Raw genomic sequence first — 24,033 nt, forward strand, 5'->3', positions numbered from 1 at the left:
ATCTTTTCGCCGATTCCACTCATCCTTCAGGACTCCCTGGACCCCGCTAGGGCTGGACCCCGGCATCTATCTATCTATCTACTTAACCATAGTACCATTCTCAAAAGCAGAAAATGTAACAATATTGTCATTTAATCTATAGACGCTGTTCAAATTTTGCCACATGTATCCATAATATCATTTCTCACAAGTTTTCCCCTGGGTTCAAGATCTAACCTGGGATCAGCCATTACATTTACATTTCAAGTCTCCTTAATCTCTTTTTTTTCCTAAGAATTTTATTTTCATATCATCAATTTTAAACAAAATCTAATAATTTTGTGTAATTTTTCAGAAATGACTCACAGCTAAAAACTCTCAACTGAGTAATGTATCTCCTTAGTCTTTTAAATCTGGAATTGAGGCTGGAATGTAACTCAGTGGTAGATCATAGCCTACTATGCACAAAGCCCCGTGTCAGATTCCCACTACCAGAAAAACAAAAAATCTGGAACCTTTTTTTGTCTTACTTTACCTTGATAATTTTGAAGCACGTTGTCCAGTTACTTTGTGGAAGGTACATTTTGAGTTAGGCTGATATGTCCTAATGGTTAGGTATAAACTATGCACTCTTTAGCAATAACACAAGAATTTCAGTGCATCCTACCAAGAGGCCTGTGATATCATCTATCCATTCCCTTCGTGGTTATATTAGATTTCATTCATTACTCAGTTAAGATTGTGTCTGCAAATTTTCCCCATAATAGTGTTAATATTTTCCCTTTGTTATTAATACATCTTTTTTTTCCATTTTAAATTGTTAGAATTTAACAACATAAAAATCTTTTTAATCTTAGGCTATTCACTTAAAACATCAACTTGGATTTTCAGTCAGCCTAGGAATTATGTTATTTGAAGGAGAATATTTAATGCCTTTCTATTTATTGCTACAATTGATATGTACATCTGAACGGTTCAGTTCCTTCCATCATTGTCCCTGATGTTCTTCAATCTACCTATCAATCCCATGATTTCAAAATACTAAAATTAATTCTGATCATTCTTGAATGATCACGAATCTATCCACTTATTACTACTACAGATATTACTACAGAATTTCGCTGATTTGCTTGGAATTATTAGTGTGCATGCATGTGTGTATGTGTGTGAGTGTGCACATGTCCTTGTTTCTCTGCCTAATGATGTGATTATTCTGAGAACAGTGCTTGTGTAATTATTCCTACCTTTAGCTCAGTTCTTATCAGGTGTAAATGGCACTTGAGCCACCTCCCACATTGTGTACCTGTAGGGATAACTATTTCTGCTGTGAATGGTCACTCCTGGAACAAAGCTCCAAAGTGTATGGTGCCTCCTAGTCTGACACTGCACTGCCACGACCCTGAAAGGTGTTTAGTAGCGGATATGTGAAAAACTGGATACCTATGTTTCCATATCAGCGTATACAGAGGTAATCTTGTCTATAGAGCGTTACCCTCTCTTGTAACTAGTGATTCCAAGATTGCAAGATTTTATAATACCATTACTTTGCCCATTTCAACTACTTTAGTTTGTCCTTATTAATTAGGTTGAAAGTTTCCTTCATATAACAGAAATAAATTGTTCTGTACATGGAGGCAGAGAGCTTCCTCTAGCTAGCACTTACTCTCTACAGTCTCAAATCCCTAAGCCTATCTTGCCTTCAATCATCCTGTGCAGGTAAGAATATTTTTGTAAAGGGGATTAAGCATGAGAAATCATTTTCACTACATAAATGCTTTTCTTCATGGTTTTCTATTTTCACTATTTGCTAAGTTTTTTTAAGGTAAGATCTGTGTACCTTCCATGTGAAGATTTTAAGGATAAAATTTAAAGAGTTTTGAAAAATACATATGCCCTTGAAATATTAAGTTACAAATTAAATATTAAATATTAAGTTACAAATGATTCCTTTACTTTGGGAAACTCCCTCTTATCAGTTCCCAGCTGATTTCCACCCATTTACCCATAGAAAATTACTTATCTCAGTGTGTGTGTGTGTGTGTGTGTGTGTGATATGAAATGTGATATATTTGTATATAGGTGTGATATGTATCATATATATTGATATATATATGAAATTGGATATATAATATGTATATATAATATATATTATATGTATACACATATATATGCAATTATAAGGAAGAATGAAGTAATGTCATTTTCTGATAAATGGATGGAACTAGAGACAATCATGTTAAGTGGAATACACCAGACCCAGAAGGAAAGGGTGCAATGTTTTCTCTCATATGTGGAGGTTAGATCAAAATAAGGGGGAAAAAAGGAGAAAAAAGGAAAAGAGTAAGGGGGAGGAATTTCATGGAAACAGAGGAGAGATCAATGGAGCAGAGAAAGGCAATTGAGGAGGAAGGACAGGAGAAGGAAGGGAGGAACTGTGGACATGAATCTGACCAGACTTTCCTATGTACGGAAATGACTATATCCCAGTGAATTTCACCTTTCTATATCTCCATAATTCACTGATTCTAAAAAAGTTATAAATACACAGAAGAAAGATCAATAAAGTGGAGAAAAGGGAATTGGGGGAGGGAGAAAGAGAGGGAAAGGTGAGGCATTGAAGTACTAGGAGCTAAATTGGAGCAAATTTTATTCGATGTTTATATAATTATGTCAAAATGAGCCCCTCCTTATGTATAACTAAAATTAATAAAAATTTTCATAGACACATGCACACACACAAACATATACAAGCACAAATAAAAGAACTTCTATGTAGTAAGAGAAAGCAAATTTCTTATAGAACAAAATGTACTAATTCTGACTCATTGCGCAAATATATTGTCATAAGATATGTCATGAGCTTTGTAATGTTGTGAACAACCAATAAAAAAAAAATGACTGAGAGGGCAAAAAAAAAAAGATATTGTCATTTTCTTCTAGCAGATTTAGGGCTTCAATGCTTAAGTTTATGATCAAATTAATATGTGGTAGTTTTCAGCATGCAAATCTTTTACTTCATTCACAAAATTTTATTTCTAAATATTTTAGTATTTTAATACTATAGTAAATAAAACTTTTCTTAATTCATTTTCAGATTATTTATCACTGAACAGTATAGTTAATTTTTGCTTTTTGGTTTTATATCATGCACTATTATTCTAATTGTATGTGTGTGTGTGTGTGTGTGTGTGTGTGTGTGTGTCTTCCTTAGGATTTTCTACATACAACATGATGTCATATGCTTGCAGAGATAGCTTTGTTTCTCTTTTTTCCAATGTGTATGCTTTTTTATTTCTTTTTGTTGTCTAATTGCCCCATGTAGAATCTTCAGTACAACATTAAGCATAAGCAGTGGGAATAGAGTTCCTTCTCTTTTCCTGGTCTTAGGAGAAGAGCATTCAGTTCTTCACCATCAATCATGATGATAAGCAGATTTATTGGAGATGCCCTTTGTCAAGTAAGAAAGTTCCCTCCTATTCTTCATTTGTTGAGTGCTTTCATCTTGAAGAGAGATGTTGGATGTTGTCAGATGCTTTCTCTGTATTTATGAGATATTATGCAGTTTTAGTCATTTATTCTGCTAAGCTCATATATTATTTTAACTGGTGTGTGTGTGTGTGTGTGTGTGTGTGTGTGTGTGTGTGTGTGTACTGACCTTGCATATGCTACCATGTGTTCTACAACTGAACTATAGCCCCAGCCCCTTAACTGACATCTGATACTACCCGGTTCCTGAATTCCTGGAATAAACCTTGTTTGCTCATAGTGCATAGTTCCTTTCACATATTACTTGATTCAGATTTAAATTTCACTTTTTTCAGAACTTTGAGTCTATAGTTTTCTCATGACAACTTTAAATGGTTTTGATATGAGGGTAATATTGACTTCATTAAGTGATTTGATAAGTGATTCTTCTCTTTCTCTTCCTCCTCCTTCTCTTCCTCCATCTTTGCCACTTTTTCTTTTAATTTTTTAATTTATTCTAATTTGTTATATGTGACAGCAGAATGCAATTCAATTCATATAACACAATTAGAGCACAATTTCTCATGTCTCTGGTTGTACACAAAGTAGAGTCACATCCTTCATGTTTTCATACATGTACTTAGGATAATGATGTACATCTCATTCCACCATCTTTCCTATCCCCAAACCCCTTCCCTTCCTCTCCCTCCCCTTTGCCCTATCTAAAGTTTGTCTATTCCTCCCATGCCCCCCCCATCCCCATTATGAATCAGCATCCTTCTATCAGAGAACATTAGGCTTTGTTTTGGGGGGATTAGCTTACCTCACTTAGCATTATATTCTCCAGCCCCATCCATTTACCTGCAAATGCCATGATTTTATTCTCTTTTAATGCCAAGTTATATTCCATTGTGTATATATACCACATTTTCTTTATCCATTCATCTAGTGAAGTGTATCTAGGATGGATCTGCAATTTAGTTATTATGAATTGTGCTGCTATAAACACTGATGTTCTTTTGCCACTTTTTTCCTCACTTATTTTTTGAAAGAGTAGAATAAATAGGGTAGACATCACTAGTGAGGTATCTAGACCTGGATTTTTCTTTGTGGGAAGACTTTTATTAAAAGTTCAATTTCTTTACTTACAGAATTTTTTAGATATTAAATTTATTTTTTTTATTTAATTTTGGCAATTTTTATTTTTCTACCTAGAAACAAAATGTTTTATATCATTCTAGCTAAGTTATCCATCTCATTGACTCTGTTGGCACACAATTGCTTAAACTATTCCTTTTAAACCTTCTTAATTCTGTAAGATCATGCCCCCGTCTTTCATACATGATTTTTCTAATTTGAGTTGTCTTCCACTTTCTTGTTGTTTTTATTCAACCTAGTGAAAAGATTGCCAATTTTATTGATCTTTCCAAATCACCAATTCCTATTTCTTTGTATTTTCTATGTGATCTATTTGCTGTCTACATGTTGTTGTTATTTTCTTCCTTATATCTTGTCTGTGATCAGTTTGCTTATATTTTTCTAGTTTCTAAATATGAAAATTTAGATTATTGATTCAAAATTTTTCTTTTTCTAAAAAAAAAAATAGGTGTTTGCAGCTATAAAATTTCCTCTGAAGACAGTAACCGCTAATAGATTTTGTAAGTTTTTTCTATATTTTTGTTTTTGTTCATCACCAAGTATTTTCAAATTTCTCTTGGAATTTTCTCTTGGACTCACTGATTGCTAGAAGGTTGTTGTTTAATTTCCACATTTTTATAATATTCTTATTTTTTTCTGTTATTTCAAATTTAATTCCATTGTGATCAGAGAACACACTATATGTGCTTTCATTCATTTTGAACTCACTGAGGCTTACTTTATAGCCTACACTATGGTCTTTACCAGGGAATGTTTCAAGAGAACATGAGAAGAAAGGTCTTTCTGGTGTTTCGAGGTGAGATTTTCTGCAGGTAACAGCTCTACTTGATTTATAGTGTTTTTGAAGTGTTCTGTTTCCTTGTTGATCTGCTTGGTTGTTTCATCCATTACTGAAAGGGAGGAGTAGTTCATCTTCATTTTTAAAGATATCGTTTTTTTTGTAGGGTTCTGACTTCACAGACATCTTGTATTTTTTTCTGTAATTTAAAGCTGATCCATAATTTAAATGCCTTTTGAACTTTTGTTGTTTCTGATAAGAAATCCATGCAATTGTTTCTATTCAGACAATTTGGTGCTCTGTTTTTGAGATTTTTTTCACTTAATCTTTGGGTGTGAGTAGCTTAACTATGATGGTCCTATAATTATTTTCTTTATATGTTATCTTTTTTGTTGTTTGCTAAACTTCCTAGATTTGTTTATATTTTTTCATCCAAAGTTAAACAAATTTTGTGACTATGTCTAGATCCCCCACCTCCTGCCTTCATTCTCTTGCTTTTCTCTTCTCTATAACTCTAGCTATAGATGTGGTAGGTCACTTAATATTATGACATGGATATTTGATACTTATTTTTTCTATCTTTTCATTTGTTGTTTTCAAATCTTTTTTCATTTGTGTGTTTTTAGATCTTTAGATATCCATAGGCCTAGCTCAAGTTCACTGTTACTTTCTTATCACATCTCCAATGTACTTCAAACCAACCCAGTCAGTTTTTCACTTAAGATGTTTTAGTTTTTCAGTTCTAGGATATTTAGATTTTTTCATGGTTTACATTCCATTGCTAGGATTATCTATCTATTCCTTATGATCATATTTTGTTTTAAATCAAGGAATGTTTTGTAACAGATGCTTTAGAGTCCTTGTTTATAAGCCCAATATTCTGGGTTAGCCTGCATTTTACATTTTTTTCAAGTTCTATTTTATGTTTCTTTGCAAACTTCATATTTAAAGAGTCATTTTGGCGACTGACATTGATGTCTTGTAGAGATTGGGATGATGTTACCTTTGCTGAGTATTTTATTTTAACCTAGCAAACAGCTGATCTGCTTGGCTCATGTGCTATATTCTGGCTTCTGACAGAAGGCAGATACTTCCATTCTTTTCAGCCATCTTGCTGTTGTTTTTCACAAGACTCCTTGAAGTTTATTTTTCATTTCTTTGTATTATGTATATCTTATGAGATTCAATAATGAAAGTAATAGAGTAGAAAAATGTATCAGATGCTTTTTGTGAGGTACTATTAGACCTTCCAGGTATCTCATTGGCATTTCTTTAAGGAAAAGTTCTTCCCTGCACTAAGACAATATGTAAGGTATCATCTTAGAAATCTAGACATTTGCATTTCAGTCATGAGGAAGGAAAATCCAACCAAATCAATATAAGAATATATATTTATAGGTTTTTGTTTGTTTTTGTAATTTAAAAAGCTGGGAGGCATCTATGCTTTCATAGTATAGAAAAAAAGAATCGAAATTAAGGATATTCAGCACCCTGAGAGATGCAGAAATGACAAAGACAGCTCAAAGGTGCTCTTTGAAGTAATCAATTTTCTATATATAGCCTGGTTGCTTATAATCTAGCTGCTGGAAGAGTGTTTGGCAAAATCATAAGTGTTGTTTTTTTTTGTTTTGTTTTTGTTTTACTAAATGAATGGTGGTTTTGTGTGCTCTGAAAATAGTACAATATTTTTAAAATCTCTTTCAATGCCTCTTTCAACCATAGAAATTTATTTATGGCAAACATGAGCAATTTATTCTTTAATATTTAATATGTTTTATTTTATAGTAAGGGTAAGTAATTTGTTCTTCATTGCTTCATTTTTTATTCAAAATTTAAGTGTGTTTTTATTCCTAATATGCTATTAGACTAATCACATCTTATCTTTTATTAAACCAAATTATAACAAAACTGATAACTTCCACTAGAAGACCTGTCTTTAAATAATTTCAGTTTAGTCCTCTAATTTCATATTTGGGTAAATTTTCTTTCTGTACAGAAGAACAACCAAAACTTGTCTTTAGGGCAACATTTGTAGGTGTGTGTATGTGTGTGTGTGTGTGTTTTGTGTGTGTGTGTGTGTGTGTGTGTGTGTTTATGTCTACTTGTATGATATTATTTTTAACAAAAATATCCAAGAAGACACTACTCAGGTTATTTATCAAAGCTGAAATTGATATGTTTTGGCAGGACTTCTCAAGCCAATGAGTTTCTAAACATTACAAATCTTCTACCCAAAGCTGTGGTATAGAGATATGGTCTCCATGTTACCAGAATCATTTTAGGAATATATTCAGTGTTCCAGTTTCTGAGATCTTGTCCTCTTGAGTCATTCTAGAATCATTAGTCCTCTCTGCTTTGAGCTAGTAAACTAATTTGAGTATTTTCTCCCGTCTTCATCATGGACTGCACCTATTTCTGAACAGATCACAGATTCCTTTCACCTATGCAATAGGTTCTGTACTTGTTGCCAATGCTGGAGAAAATGATTTAGTACAAAAGCAAAAGAGAAGATGTCTTCCTTTATACTCCCAAGGAAGTCCAAGGAAAGTAGTCTTCAGATTAGAGACTTACCCAAGTACATCCCCTGAACTGGTCCTGGAAGGAGAAAAAAAAAAAAACACAGAAAAGACATTAGAATTCTGAAACTTATGAATTGTTTTTGGATAAGTTTCCTCAATTGAAAACAAACCAGTGATATAAAACCCATCGCCAGAATTTTTCACTTTTTGCTTTGACCTAGAGAAAAGAAAAGGACCAGAACCCAGAAATGTATAAAGAAAATGTATCTTAGAAATACTTCCCATTATGACAACAACAGAAAACATCCTTTGAACAGGAAGGAGCTAGTCCCACTAGTCCATGACATCTTGGTTTCTGGATTGGCATGGTCTTCAGTTTACCTTGCCTACTGTTCTCTCCATTCTTGTAAGTTGTCCACCTACATCTCTCTTATGTAATTACTACCATTTCCTTTTCCAGATGCTTCATTCTGTTTCTGGATTCTATCAAGTTGACTAGAAAGAATTGCCTTGACCTGTGACTCAGACGGAACTCGCTTCCTAGAAGCCTTTTTATGCCTTCCACCTACCTCTTCTACTAACTTGCATTTGCTATATTCCTCATTTTCAGACATTTGGCTCTTGGTTTATCCTTGGGAGACATTATTTTCTACCAAACCTTCCAAGCCAGCTTTGGCTCCCCTCTTTTTTTTCCCCCCAGAAATAACCAACTTACGTTCCAACATGGCTGTAGCATATGTGGGAGTGACTTGATATCAGCATCAGCATCATTAAGACACCACTATCATCATTACTAAAACAGCAAAGACTTAGATGCTATCCCCCTGAAACCCAATTCACACTCATGAATATTGACTGTAAACAAAACCTCATGAAATTACCTGACAGTTTAAATTACATAAATTGAATATTCTGCAGTAATTCAGAGGAAGGGGGAATTAGTTAAAGTTTTCAGAAGTCAGGAGAAATTTTATAGAAAAAAACTGAAGTTTCTAAATTGTTATGCAACAATTTAATGGAAAAATCAATCAAGCAATGATTTATGAATGCAGGAAAGGACGGAAATGATGGTTAAGGATGACGGTAGCATTTTGAGCTCAGGAAATTGAGAAAATGGTAATGGCCTTGACAAAAAGACAGTAGTTAGGATAGGATGTTCTTGGGGGTGGGGTTGTTGCAGAATTCTGTTTAAGACATGATGACCTAGGGAAATCTAAGTAAATGTACCTGACCAGCATTTTGAGTCCTGGCACTGGAGCAAGGGGATAGACTGGGGATGAGGACCTGAGATTCCCCAAAAAAGTGTTAACTGAGTGCATGAAGAAGGGATCTGCCTTCATGAAGACAATGTGGAGAATGTTAGTGGAACCTAAGTAAAGAGTTTCGAGGAATACCCATGTTAGTGGGTGATAGTTGTAAAACAGGCTAGGAGAGGAGTGGGATATTTGATGATATTATCCATTGTCAGGACATAAGTGATAAGGCAGGTTTTCCGATTCTTGTGAATCTTTGCTGCTTCAAGTCTAAAGATTAGTCCTATGCATGAAAGACTGGGCTGTGCTGATCCAAAGGATATCAGGTGAATGCATAAATGTTTATATTGGGGTATCCCTTGGATTACCCCATTTTCCTTATAAATCTTTATTAATTTTAGACTCTCAAATTGGCCTAGATTCAACCTGGACTTCAGAATTTCTTCTAAGCTGGGAAGAACTAGAGCTCCCAATGAACTTTGAAAAATCATCGCCAAATGTTCATTATGTGAACTTTTTATATTTATAGTTATATGTCTTTTTATAACTTAGCTTTGTCTTGCATCTCTAGTAGCCAAGTAGCCATCTGTACCTGGTATCTATCTCTTTTATTTCTCTGTGCTCTAGTTCTTTATTTCCTTTGCTAGAATTATTATATCATTTGAGGTGATTTTGGTTTGTTTACATTTTGCTGTGGTTTTACATGCACCTCTTTTACAACCTAAATTGTTTGGGGATCCATTTAGGAAAGGATCAAAGCAAGCAAGTCATAAAACACACATTTTCTATGACTTACTTAGGAATAATATAATACATTTTACAGTATCTTTTATGTACTTATAATGTACTAAAAGATAATTTTGCAACAGTGCTTCTTAGAAAACAACTCGGTCGCTCTCACCAAGGCCTAATGCTTCAGAAGGTCCTTCTCCAAGACAGAGAATGAAGGGAACAACTAAGTGTTTCATCTGCATTTTGGATAGTGAAAAGCAGGTGGGTAATTGAAAAGGTTGTGTTTCATTAAAGCATGTGTATTAGGTAATATCTGATTTCGAATCTAAAATGCTCAGCCTGCAAAGTATTTTTTTTTCTTTTATGTTGCCTAAGGGAAATAAGTAAACTGAGCTTTATAAGTAGTCAAATACAACCCATCAAGAGAAGAACAAGAATGCTGGTTGGGCTTTTTATCTAACTAAATACAGATACAGAAAGTTATAAATTTTAAAATCAGTTACTGAGACATAGCTGTCATGTCATATAATTTAACTATTTAAGGGTTTAGATTCCAGGTTTACAGTACCATCAGAGTGGTGCCGCCAGGATTTTAAACCATTTCGTCACCCCAACAAGACATCCCTTGTTCCTTCGTCATCACCCCCCAAGCTATGACTGTCTCTGCACAAGTGGGAATGTCATACTGGTAAATAGCAAACCTTTTCCCATTCTAAGAGAATGTCACCTTTCTCAGTTATGTAATGGAGTTATCTGCTAAAAGACAAAACATACAAAAAAATTTTAAATATGTCAACTTAGATGTAGTCCATAGTAGAAGAATCTATTATATATACATGATAATAATTTTTTATTATAAGAGCAATTATTTTCATCATTCTCTCCTTGGAATAGCTGACTACTCTGGGTGGGACTGAATCATCAGGTGATTATAAAACAATGTCATAGCCAATCCCATCAGTATGGGCTGAGAGGCTGAAGAGTTAATTCAATGGAGAATGGGATCAATCATAGAAATGTCCATTGTCCAGTCATAGATTCATCAAGGAGTGGATTACTGTCTATTACTTAAGAGCCCCTGATGGTCAGGGTTTCCCTAGGAACTGCAGTACCTTTGTAATACACTAGAACAGTGCCCTGCCTGCACGCTGATTCTCTATAAAGGTTATTTCCTGACTGATAGTCTGTCCCTGGATGCCCAGACTCAGAGATTGGCAAATCATTTTAGTTTGTAGCTGCCCCAACAATCAAAGAAGAGCAGAAGAGAAATTTTTTCTTTGAGGTCAGCTTTCAGCTGCTGTAAATTAGTCATGGGTTACAATAGGAAAGTAAAAAGGAGAGTTTTTGTGTAATAAGAAAGTCCAGGGAAGGTCCAGGCACCCATATATTACTCATGACTGTATCTTCTTGGTCATAGGTTTTATTTAATGGATTAAAACAATTCAAAATGCCAACTCACTGGTGCCAATGCATTCGTATAGAAACACATTTGTCATAATTAAAACAGGCATTTACACAAAATTTGTTTTATGGCCAACGCTGGGAAATTAAATATCCTTTATAGTACATAATCATTTTGTTCTCTGTATTATTCTGGGTAACTATAATTAAACCATTGTTAAGTATCAGAAATACCCAGGGAAAGAGGAAGTGATAATGTGGCATAAGACAGATAAATAATGAAGCTCAGTAGATAAGAAGTAATAATGTCACCTTCATTTTTTATTACTATTTTTGCATAGACAGAATATTCACTTCACCTCCCATATCATATCCTCTCAGAGTTAACAGTGGTAATCAAAATTCTGATGGATAAAAGAGCCATGTGAACTTTGTTCCTTCGATTTTTATTAAAATAATGAAATTTTATGCTTTTCATTTCCAAACTGGTTCGATTACCAAAAATACTGTATATAAATTTGGGTGTGGAATATTGAACCTGATTAGCAATTGGAATCAAGAGGAAATTATTCTGATTTCAGATTTGACTCCTTTCTTTCAGAAATAAACGTTTCTACAATTTCCAGAATATAAGATTTTTAATTAAAAACCCATGCCAAGCATTCAATGGCCATATAATAGACTGAATAATTCCAAATTGCTTGGATGAGTATTGTGAGGTTTCATTCTGATAGACTTGACCATAAAATAGATTCACTTTGGCAGAATGAACAAATGAGTCTCAACACCAAGCCTAAAATAAATAGGCTAGGGCAAAACTAAAGAAATTACATGTAATGAGAATTTTTTTAACTTACTGAATTAGCCTAGTGCCTGCATTATGGATTCCAGAGAACTTTAATTTTTCTAATTCTCTTAGCAGTTACAACAGTTTTAATTACCTACTTAATGCCTCTCTTGCTGAATGGATCATAAATTTCATGAGGGCAGAGATCACATTGGTCCTATATATCTGTCCTTTGCTATATATAATCTCAAGCACCTAGTACAGTTTCAGACACACAAATAAAAGCAAAGAATATTGGTGGATGAATATATAAGTGGAAATGACTTTAATGTCTTACTCTGACATGTTTAGTGTTGTGAAGACCAGGTGACATTCTAGCAGAAGGCAAAACTCTATGGAGAATGGAGCCTTAATGCACAGGGTATGTTCACTGCCTAAATCTTTATGAATATGCAATAAATATTGACAACACAAGTTTAAGCCTCAGGGAAACGGTGAACAGCTGTCAGTAGAATAGATAATGGCCACATATTTAATCAATTTACATTATGAGCAGTTCAATGCAAGATCCATGTGTTCGATGAGCGAACATACATCTATAATTTAATTTAGGGATGGCATCATGCTTGGTACTATTAGTTTGAGTCCTTTTAAGTAATTTTTGTACCTAATATATAGGGGAATATTTTATTCCCATTGCATGAGTATAGGAACATGCTTCACTCTGAAAATGAACATATTGTTCTCACACCACAAATTAAGAAAAGTTTTGTTTCCTGAAGTTTTTCAACAGAACTCAACTTTTAATGTCATCTGCATTCAGATGTTCAATACTTTATAAAAAGAGAGGACTGATACTTGGGTTTTAACTCAAATTGCAAAATTATATGTGATCAACATTAATATCTATTAATGATTAAAATGTATATTAAGATGATTTATAAAAGTTTTTAACAACAAAGCTTAAAATTCCAGCTCAGATTTTGTTACTTACTTCTAAAATCACTGGAAAATTAGGTAAAAATATTAAATAAATATACATATGTAAAGAATCAGGCACATTTTAAATAACAAGGCTTTAAAATAAACCCAGCTAATTAATTCTAACATAACTAGAAAAATTAGAGAAAAATACTATTACCCTAAAGATTTTAGTAAGTGGTGTCTAATACCATCTCACTTTAGAGGATTGATTTTTATTTTAATGACAGTTAATTTCCTCTTCTATGATGGAGGAGAAATCAATAGCTAAACTCAGATATCCACCAAAATTCATTGAATTTTGCTTACGTATCTATTTATTACAACCGAATAGCATAGCTTTTATGAGAATAGTTTGAAACACATAAATCTGTGGACTGGATTGAAATGTTCTTAGCATACCAATCCAGTCAAAATACTGACAAACACTGATCATGTTAATTCTCAACTTTAAATTGTTTGCTGCTCCCAGAACCAAGCTGTTGTCTACTAGCCAACTTCAAACCCTGCGGAAGGCATGCAAGGCCAGCCACAGGTTGAACACCTTTACCCTCTGTTACTTCAGCCTATTCTCTTAGTCCTAGCTCTCTAGTTTGAACAGCTTCTCACTTTCAAAAACTCTCACATACAGGCACACATCTCTGTCCCTTTGACAAAGTTCTTCCCATTAACCTCTGATCAAATTCTTACATGAAAACTTAATTCAAATGCCATTTGTTCCTTGAGCCCCAGCCCCACCCCCATGGTGGCCAGTTTGCTCTCTTTCCCCTGCTCCGTGGCTGGTTTTACACTTCTCCATTTGGATGACAGTTATTTATCCTTCTGTGTTTCTTACAAAATGAATTGTACCTAAGTTCAGGGTGCAAGTCTTAGAGGATTTTTATATATTCCCGTGCCAATCCCAGTGCCGTCCAGGTCTTCAGTTCATATGATTGTTAACTTTCAACCATCTAGTGACACCCAAGGATTCAGGAGCTCAGAGATGTTTTCTGAATAATCCAGTAGGAATCCAAGAAATAATTGTTCCAGCATTCAATGCTTCTGATATGCTTACTAAATTGTATTTAGCCTGGAATATAATGGCAAGGATGTCCTATTCCAGTTCTTCCTGACTCCCTATGTTCTCTGCTCAGCTGTGCTTTCTGTGGCAGTCTTCCACATCTTCTCTCCTGTCTTACCAGTTTTCTCAAAAAAAGACCTACTTTCACATCAGTATGACAACTCATAGACTTTGTTTAATATCATTACTGTCTGAAATACATGTTAATTAAAGTTGCTAATGATGCTAAATGGAATATTTAGAATTCACAAGTGAGAATGAAAAGGAATATGTAAGGGTCTGAGAGGTTAGAAATGTGTTCTGGAGAAAAAAAAAAAATCTTCATCTTGGACACATGGAAGCCAATACCTTTGGGGAAAATTCAGCCGAAATTCGACTGTTCTGTATGTGTTAAGATGGAGGAAAAGTTTACAACTCTTTGAGGTGCTGTATAAACACCAAGACTTTATTAAATTTAGCAATCTCATAATGGTTCCTATTAATGAAAAAAATTATAGGCAGATCTTAGAGCATATTATATTCATTAGGACCTATTGTTTGGGGTCAGAAACTGGGAAATGGTATCCACCCTCATACACAGATTGGGAAGCTTTTAACCTAAAGAATTATGCGATTTGTTCAAGGTCACTGGAAGAGCCATTGACTCCTATTCTTAACAGATAATTACTAAGATTGAGTTTAAATATATCCACTAATTACAATTGCACATTTTCCTGGTTTCTTTCTTCCATTTACTCAACAGGCTATTTAGAAACTAGCAATATCTTTTCCTCAGATCTAATTAAAATTTAGCATGACTACAGCTTAATCTACCTCTTCCAAGTTGTTGCTGGACTTTCCTAAACTGGTGAATTACTCCACATGGACTTGAAGACAAAGGAATTGAAAAGGATATTAATTTTGAGATGTTGGATGTGATGTTCTTGCTTAGAAAAAGTGCTGGTTATCTCTTGTGAGGGTGTAGCACCTTGTTAATTCACACCATTTAAGGCTTTTGGACCATTTAGAAATGCCTACATCCAATGGGGAAATGTGAAGGGCTCAGTGGACATCTCAGAACAAAGCTCTCTAAGTTCCAGGAGTTATTATAATTTCCAAAATGTAAATATTGTGTCCTATATATGCTCAAGGGGAAAAGAATAAAGTAGTCTGGCATAGTGGTGAATACCTGTAATCCCAGCAGCTCTGGAGGCTGAGACAGGAGGATCCCAAGTTGAAAGCCAACCTCAGCAATATAGCAAGACCCTAAGCAATTTAATGAGACCCTGTCTCAAAATAAAATATAAAAAAGACTGGGGATGTGGCTCAGTGGTTAAGCACTCTGGGTTCAATCTCCAGTAAAACAACAAAAAAGAATAAATTATAATAATGGTCAATGATTTTATATGCCCAGAACTTTCTAGATACCCAGAGGGTCCCAGTTTGATCTTTCCTGATCATGCAAGTTACAGCAGTCACCATCTTCCCCTTATTCTCTTATTTCTTCATTGTTCTTATCACAGTCAGTAATGGTATCATTCAGTTATTTGTTTATTTTTGCCTGGTCCCATTATGATAGAATACAGCCAAATGCTCATCTATGCTATCCATGACTATATCTGCAGTGATTAGCACAGAACTAGTATGTGCTAAATACACAAATATTCACTGAAAGAACAAGTGAATAAATATTTCTTGCATCTGTACATGCACATATCATTATATTTTACATAGTGGGCTATGTGAAGTGTAGCACTATTCTTTCCTCTTCAGAATTTGTATAATGTTAAGGGGGAAAGAAGTGCATTTCCCCCCTATAATCAACCCATAAAATGGTTCAGTTATGTTCTCTTTGTCTGAGTGACACCCTTTTTTACATGCAACAATTTTGAAATGGCTGGGGAAAGTATATTTCCATAATGTTTTGTTCTTTTATTTCAATAAAATGTTAGGGCAGGTTAATTGATGCTGCAAAGGCTAGGATATGAGGCAGAATTAAATGAGATTCCAAGTGCTCATTTTAGTTTCCAATTTTGTTTAAAAGATATAAAAGTCCCACTGCTCTTGTGTGCTGGGGCAGCAGGCAGGAACAGCCTTGCTAACTCTCTTCGGTCATTCCACACACACATGCCCACGCTAGCCTGCTTGCTCCATCCCCTTTCTTTATACAGAGCAAGAGGACGTTTTAAGGCATAAATGGTGGCCAAGCTACACTTGATCTACTATTTGGAGAAGAAATCTGTCCACTTTTGATTATATAATTTTTCCCCAGGAGTGCCCCCCCCATTTTTTGTAAAAAGAAGTAAGAAAAAAATTAAAAATAGCTATTTGAAAATATTTCTCATGAGCAACTTTTTCTTACATTGTTTTTTAATCAATCCACACAATGAAGTTAAACAAGAGAGAGCTTCATTCATTCATCATTCAATATCTGTTTTGTTTTTTCTAAGTAGCAGACACTGTTCTAGATAATGACTCCTACAAGCTTGCACTCTACAAATAAAACAGAATCTTAGCATACAAGAACAACTCCTAAAGTATGGGTGGTCTCATTAAGAGTTGCCACGTGAAGTAAGACTGGCAGGCCGAGATCCATGGGCACAGCATTTCAAATGTGTCTGAGCAAAGGCTGGAAGTAGAACGAGGTGCAATATATAGAGAATAGGCCATGGGGAAGCAGTTTGAGGAGTTCAGTAATGGTATTTCTTATGTGGCCATGATTTTATAATATAGATAATTGCAATTTGTTGACTTCTTTTCCTGTTTCTGATTCTGTTCTAGTAGTCAATCTTTTTTTTTTTTTTTTTTGTTTTTTTTTTTTGTTTTTTGGTCACTTTGACTGAGAGACCCAACAAGAAAAACTTAAAGAAGAAAAGTTTATTTTGGTCCCAGTTTCAGAGGTTTCAGTCTGTAGATGACTTACCCCATTGCTTTGGTCCTAAAGTAAGGCCTCAGAAAGGCATGGGAGAGGAAAACAGCTGAGAACATGTCAAACCAGGAAACAAAGATAGAATTCCACTCAACCAGGAAAAAAATATAAACCTCAAAGGCATACCTAGTGACTTACTCCCTCCATCCACACTCTACGTACCTACAGTTACGGTCCAGTTAATCCACCTGTGTGGATGAATTCACTGATTAGATTAAGGCCCTCATAACCTGATCTTTTCTCCTCTGAACATTCTTGCATTGCCTCACATATGAGATTTAGGGTGATACTTCATATCTAAACTATACCAGATACAAAGGTAGTTTGGCCATATGCTTACCTAACATGTTATGCAGAGCATTTGGCTCAATAAAGATACATATGGTTTCATAATGAATTACTAGGGAAACTACTTAGTCCCTGTACTTTATGATTTTAATATCACCAGAATCTTTTCAGATATTTTTTTTCAATTAAGCCTTTCCTTTTACTTCCTGCTAATAGTGTGTTGATATAGTATAATAGCTTTTTTCAGGAATACTATTAACAAGTATTACAGTGTGGGCTTGAAGGAAATAAAAACTTTATAAATAAAATAAGAGATTTTGCACAAGTTATCCAATCAAACTCTCTTTTACATGTCTCTCCAATATTTACAACAATATTGTTAAGCATATGGATTTCTTGTGTCTCTGTAGGGATTCAGAAGCATACACACCTCCATCTGTGGGGTGGATTAGTGACTCAAAACCATTATTCTATTAGAATAAAAAAAGGCATTAGCAATATGAAGGTATTAACTTACCTGTGCCCAAGTAATTTCCTTCCAAATATAGCATAAGAGAAACTCACTCATCTTAGTGGAATATAAACTCACGTCTCACAGGAGGTCCGAGTATGTCAGGGGCCACATTATCCTTTCCCCTCTATTCCCCTGTCAAATCAAGAGGTTCTCTCATGTCTTTAAGTATGCTTAGGTTTGTTTTTGTTTTCGTTTTTGTTTTTATGATTGCCATGTGAATGCATACTAACAAAACCATTCATCACAATTAATTATATTACATAATATTGTGGAAGGGGTTTGTAGAAAATTAACATTAAGTAAGGACCATATCCTCTGTGATGCCATACTAGTTTTATAGATGAGAAAACCAGGTTCAGAGCAATGGCTTACTCAGGGTTAGTGAGTAGCTCTGCTAAGTAGCTCTGCTAACTTAGCTTAGCTCTGCTAAGTTGCCATTGTTTTCCAGTGTGAAGAAGAACTTGTAAATTATTTTATTCAAAAAGGGGATCACGATAGTTTTTAAACTCTCCCGAGCTAAGAATTCAGGGCTTGCAGTTTAGTTTGGGGAGACTAGAAGCCTCACCTCCTCTTGTAGAACCTCTGTTAACCATTCTATATCCTACTTAATTTTCCTTTCCTCTATCCAACTCTGAAAAATTCTGACATCAGTAACTTGTAACTTCTCTTTCCCAAGGATATTTGTGTTCTGGTCTTGCCTTTGTGGAAGAATTAAAAGCTTTGCATTTTCACAAGATATTTTAGGAACATTGGCATCAGTAGATTGACTGCTATATTTAATTTTAGGCCCTTTGCCCTTAATATCATTTTATATTGGTAAGTATAATATTCTACTAGAATTGATCTTTATATAATAAAACAACTTCATGAATATTACTTCACCATCAAATAATTATGCTATTCCTTTTCTAGATTTACTTGCCAAAATATTGAACTATGGGAGAAGGCAATTTTTGTTTAATAAAAAGAAATAAAATCCAACACCCTAAACCAATATGCATTAAAGCCAGGGTGCACTTGTGAGTCTTTATTATCTCAACATTAATTGTACAGACAGGTGTTCAGCATCCACCATTTTCAAACAGCCCTGGGGATTTTACCAAAACAAGACACTTGGACCCATGTAGCTCACAATTCATAAGGAGACACCATCATATAAACACATATATTATGCAATGTATTAAAATTAATATTGTAAATATTATGAACAATATAGGTATCGTAATTTAAATTTAGGCCTCCAAGACATCATATTTTATCTAGGAAATTGTCAGTAGAGCTTTACCAAAGATTTTAGACACTGGATATTTTATAAAGGTCAGAATAAGCTATTTCTCCAATGTCCAAGTAGACTTTATTAAAGATTTTATCAACATTTTTGGTAGAACAAAATACTTTTAAAGATAGTTTTCTTTCATTAGATGTTGCTGAAAGAGACAGAGATGGGGCAAAGACATTAAAATTATTATCCAGACAACATGAAGGTCTAAAATGATCCTGACTCAAAGAATGATTCCCATGGCAAGATCTATATAAATAGATTTTGATTCTACTTTTAGTGGTAAACAATAAAGCTTATGACTTTTTTTAAAATATAGAATCATTCTGGTTGTTGACACAGTTGGGAAAATCTGCTATTAGGTTTTATTGGGATAAGAAAACTTGCTTTGATAATTGCTGCATGGGCTATATGTGCTGTATTAAGAATTTCAGTGTTGGACTTAATATTTTTGTTGTCTCTCTTCTTGCCAAAACATGAAACATACTGTTTTTAATATACATCTATGGTTAGATAAGTCATTTATCCTGAGAGTACCAAGATGGTCCAGTTTATAAAATTTCACTCTTCTCTTTAGATTTAAAAAGGATCTTCAAATGCATCCCATCCAGCCTTTTCATTTTTCAGATCAGAGAATTGAATTCCAGTTATTTAGGATAAACTGGCCATGGTGACACAGTCATCAGAGACAAATCCACTACAATCAATGATTCATTCATGAATTTTCAAGGGCAATTATGAATTATCTACTTTGAATTTCTGTATTCATTGTCAGCTTCTAAAATACTGTGAAAACAAAAGACTAACCAAATCTTCCACAATGAAGCAACTGAATTATTTTGAAGGGGTTTAAGTCTATCACATTTCAAGATATTATTGAAACACGTTGTTGTATCTAAAACTTGGCATTGGTCTTCTAAGAAGCTAATTTGGTCTTAAAATTGGCTTTACTCTTCTATGCTACACTAAGAGCACTGAATTGACCTTTCTTAATGACCTTTAGGATTATCTTTTTTTAAAAAAAAATACTAGAGTGGAGCTCTGTCTTTTTCAATCTGGAAATATTAAGAGAAGATGAATACAAAAACATGTGATTTCTAAATACTGTGGATATAAATCTCAAGGGGAAAGTTGGGTTAGCTTTATTTCCTTAAAATTTTATTAAAAATTTGATTCAGTGATTATTGAAACACAAAGGATATGTATATACTGTAACACAAAATCATAATTTAGATTTTCCATGTTGCTTTATTTATTCTGTAACTAAAAATATAGCATTCACTCCTGTTAAAAAGTCCCTTTTAAGCTTACCACCTAAAGAGAACTTATATCAATCCTGTTGTACTTTTTGCCCCATTTTTATTTCAGTTTATTTATATCTCTCCTTATCCCTTAACCAAGTCTGTACCAGCCCGTGTACCAACTTGTATATTGTTTTTCCACAACCATTTGCCTTTTAAGTACAAATACTTTTATCTATCCCTAAGTATAATTAAAATATGTAATTTTAATTTTGTCATCTTTTTGAGATTATGATAAATTATTTAATTACTTTTTCTTTTTAAAAATATTTAATTTAAGCTGTAGTTGGACACAATTCCTTTATTTTATTTATTTATTTTTATGTGGTGCTGAGGATCGAACCCAGGGCCTTGCACATGCTAGGCAAACACTCTACCGCTAAGCCACAACCTCAGCCCTCAATTACATTTTTGTTTTAAAGAAGTTTTTGTAATAATTTCTTATAATTACTTATAATAACGCCTGGCAATTTTGATATAACAAAAATCAGCCCTTAGAAAGAATTTACTAGGAGATAAACATAATGCTAACTTCTCTATGTGTATTAATTCAGTTAAACAATATGATATACATACAATAATTTCTATTTTGCAATTATTCAAGGACTTAAAAAATAAATAACTTGCTCAAGATCAAACTACTAAAGGTGAAAGTTGATATTAAGACTCCAAAGTCAAAATTTAAGTTCTTAATCATCACTATAACACCCCCACCTGGATATTTCCTCTGTTGAGTACTTTCGTATCTGTTTCCTATTTTTAGATTGATGTGGTAGTTTTTGCTTATTTTTTTTAATTTTATTTATTTTTTTTTTCAATTTTATTTTTATTTTTTTCCCATGTTTTTTTTTTTTTTGTTGTTGTTGGTCGTTCAAAACATTACATAGCTCTTAATACATCATATTTCGCAGTTTGATTCAAGTGGGTTATGAACTCCCAATTTTACCCCTTATACAGATTGCTGTATCACATCAGTTACCCTTCCATTGATTGACATATTGCCTTTCTCATGTCTGATGTATTCTGCTGTCTGACCTATTCTCTACTATCCCCCCTCCCCTCCCCTCCCCTCCCCTTTTCTCTCTCTACCCCCTCTACTGTAAATCATTTCTTCCATTTGTAATATCTTGTCTTACCCCTCCTCTCCTCTTATATGTCATTTTGTATAACCCTGAGGATCGCCTTCCATTTCCATGCGATTTCCCTTCTCACTCCCTTTCCCTCCCACCTCTCATCCCTGTTTAATGTAAATCTTCTTCTCAAGCTCTTCGTCCCTACCCTGTCCTTATTTATTCCCCTTATATCAAAGGAGTCATTTGGTATTTGTTTTTTAAAGATTGACTAGCTTCACTTAGCATAATCTGCTCTAATGCCATCCATTTCCCTCCAAATTCTATGATTTTGTCATTTTTTAATGCAGAGTAATACTCCATTTAATCCCGCCGGCTGCCGCTGAACTGCAGCGAACATATGAACCTACTGGGCCCCGCAGGCCTGAGTCGATGCTTATTTTTTTTAAATACCTGATACTTAATACTATTTTACATAGATTTTCAATTTTATCTTCATATTACTTAATACTACTGTCATATAGATTTTCCACTCTATCTTCATATTACTCTAAATCCAGACTCATTGGCTCCATTTCCAATTTGTCAGGATTTTGGTAATTTTTATTAGTACAGTTTGTTAACAGCAGAGCCATGTTGCCTCCTTGTCCCCCTCCCAATAAATTGGGCTGTTTTTAACTATTTGGATGAATTTTAGGTTCACTTTGTTAAAATTTCAAATATTTCTACTTGGGAATTATATTGATTCTAGGAATTAATTTGAGAGCAATGAACATTCATTTCTTCAATCAACTTAATTATATCAAATTATTTCCTACTATGTGTCAGACATTGCTCTGTGAGCCAGCTCTCCAACAATGAATGTTGCAGACAAAATTCCCAGTGACTCTAGAGCTTACACCCTTGTTGTGCGATACCAAAATAAACAAGTACACAGCTATAATATGTAGTTTGTCAGGAAGTAATGACAATTATGTTATCTGAAAATAATGAAAAAAATAATGAAGATTTTACTTCTTTGCTTTAATAATTATATTCTTTTTTAGGATTTTTTGATGTCAAAATTCCACATTCTAGAAATGATAGTTGGTAGCCTACTGCATGAAGGACAACCTTGAACTTATTTTTTTCCCCTTTAAATTCTTCTCCTGTGGTAAAGTACTCATGGTAGGCATCCAAATAGATATGTGGGTCCTTGTAGGTTTGTTTGCATTTGCTAATGATTAGTGATATTGGACATCTTTTCACATGCTTGCTGAATTTGTAGTCAACCTGACTTTTTAATTAAATTGGAACACAGCCACTACCATTCACTTAAAGCTTGTCTATGTCTGCATGTGCTGTTTGGGCAGAGTAAAATAGTTGTGACCGAGGTCATATGGCTGCAAAGCCTAAAATATTGCTCCTGTTACTGGAAAAATTTTGCCTGCCCCTGTTAGAATATATATATTTCTATTATGCAATTATATATATTGGAACTAGCTGTACCATGCATAGAAATCACTGGGAAGATGTGTTAAAACAGTGATTGCTGCTTTCTACCTCCTGAAGTTCTGGACTCAGTGGGAATCAGGTGAGGATCACGTTATGCATATTAACAAATTCCCAGAAGATGCTCATACTGCTGGTTCCTGGACCAGTGGATGAGAAGTTTTGGCTGAGGACCCTAAGGGAATGATAGATAATGGTCATGGTGGATATCCTTATTTTATTTTAATTTGATTTGAGATGCCTCTATTTGAAACACTGATGAAGACTGATTGATGTAAGATAGATATTTAAAAATGTGAAAGAAGAATTCTACTTCTGTTTTATTCAGTGCTTTTGTGTTTTCTTTTTAGTAAGTCAGGAATAGACATTTAGGATTTATCATAATTTTGAGCACCAATCAATTTCTGAAATAAAATCTATTTTTAATGCATCATCTTTATATGAATGTGTGTGTGTGTGTGTGTGTGTGTGTGTGTGTGTGTGTATTGATCAGGTGGTTTTAACCTTCCCCTTTGTTTGACTAATCATCAAATGGGTTGCTTCCTGTCCTTAGGCTCCTGATATCCCTTTTACTTGTGATTTTCCCTGCCTCTTTGCTGTGTGAAACTTTCTACAGCCTCTTGCCAGTTTTACAGACCTGGAAAATGTTTTTCAAAGACAGGAATTTTTTTTTTTTAAATGGAACTATCAAGAAAGATAGTGCCCCTGTCTCCTAGTCTCTATGGGAGGATAGGAACCCACCCTTGGCAAGTACCAATTAGCAAACACAGTGATGTGCCCTTCGTCCTCTGCTACTTTTTTACTAGCTCATACCACGGTTTAAAAACTCCAAGCTTTTGTTTCTTTTCACCACCATGGTCTTAGATAAATACGTCCTTGGACTGTTAGCCTCCATTCAGTGCAATTGGTATTGATACATATGTACACAGTTCACAGACATACACACACATACACACACATACATACATGGCTTTGACTTATTTTTTCCTTTAGTGTCTATGCATCCAATTGTATAAGTAAAAAATGTCTCAAGGCCACTAAGCATTTTCACCAAGTTGAAATAACAGTC

This window comes from Urocitellus parryii, chromosome 1 (genome assembly GCF_045843805.1).
Source record: "Urocitellus parryii isolate mUroPar1 chromosome 1, mUroPar1.hap1, whole genome shotgun sequence".
NCBI classification, from domain to species: Eukaryota; Metazoa; Chordata; class Mammalia; order Rodentia; family Sciuridae; genus Urocitellus; species Urocitellus parryii.